The following is a 1,175-nucleotide window of genomic DNA, read 5'->3' as shown; positions in this document are numbered from 1 at the left end:
CTTTTGAATTAAAAATTTGGAGAGTAAAACCCAAAATCCTCTCCATGAGGATTTATTTTTTTGTTTGTTGTGGGAGCTACGGGCATGGGATCGTCGTGAGGTTGGGCTCGTTGGATCCAGCTTAGGGAAACCTTGGATTGCCACAATTTTTGGCCACTTCTGCGGGCATTTTATTTTCTAATTCTGATTCTCATTTTTCCCTTTTGGCTGTGAGGTAGGGCTTTCCTATTTTATTTTTTCTACTCCGTTTCTACTTTTGTTTTTTATAGCCATTTTTTGGAGGCTGAGAACTAGTGTTCCCCTCCGTTTCTATATGTTAGTTCTACCTAGTTGGGCAGGTACAAACATTTCCCTATTTTTTGAGATGAGGGTTTGGGTTTTTGGGCCGTTATGTTGGCCATTTTTGCATACGGTGTCCAATTCTTTTTATTTTTGGATTTTTGGGGTTTTTGAACCCAAAGGCCAAATGGGTTTTAATTTTGGAATTTTTCTAAAAATTGGGGTTTTTACTTCATTTTGCATGCTACCCTATTTTCTCAAGTTTTCTTAGCACAATGTGGGTTGTGGACTTGGATGATCCATTTGGATATCAGTCAGACCACTTCTGCACTTTTATGTTGCATTGGGATGCATGTTGCATCCATACTCCCAACGTTGTGTTTGGTTGAGTGATTTTATACTTGTTGTTATTGTTTCTTTTAGACCTTTGCTTTGTTTCGTGAATGCTAGGATTCGTGTAGAATCCATACTCTCGAATTGAGGCCGGTTGAGTAAGTTCATGACTTTTGGTCTTGTTACATCATTGCGATTCATGTAGAATCCATACTCTTGGATTGAGGCCGGTTGAGTGATTTTATGATGTATGGTTTTATTGGCTTTGGGATTCGTGTAGAATCTACCTTCCTATGTTGCTTTCAGTTGGGTGTTTTCTTTGCATTGTGTTCTCATCCTATCCTTGTGTTGTGATCTTTGTGATGGTGGTATGCCACACATGAGTACATGCGCGTATATTTGTCAGGTGACTTGCGAGGCTCGATCTTCTGTGGTACTTTCAAAAGTTATGATCATTGGGGTTAGGATGGGACTATGCATGTCAAAGGGCACTTATCGTAGGATGAGCATGGGTAGGGTAGGGTAGCATATGGAGGGGGCTTCTATCTCATAGCCCAACGATC

Source organism: Cupressus sempervirens, chromosome 4, assembly GCF_028749045.1.
Source record: "Cupressus sempervirens isolate cs-2001-9-10 chromosome 4, ASM2874904v1, whole genome shotgun sequence".
NCBI classification, from domain to species: domain Eukaryota; kingdom Viridiplantae; phylum Streptophyta; class Pinopsida; order Cupressales; family Cupressaceae; genus Cupressus; species Cupressus sempervirens.
Note: the sequence above shows the minus strand (reverse complement) of the source record.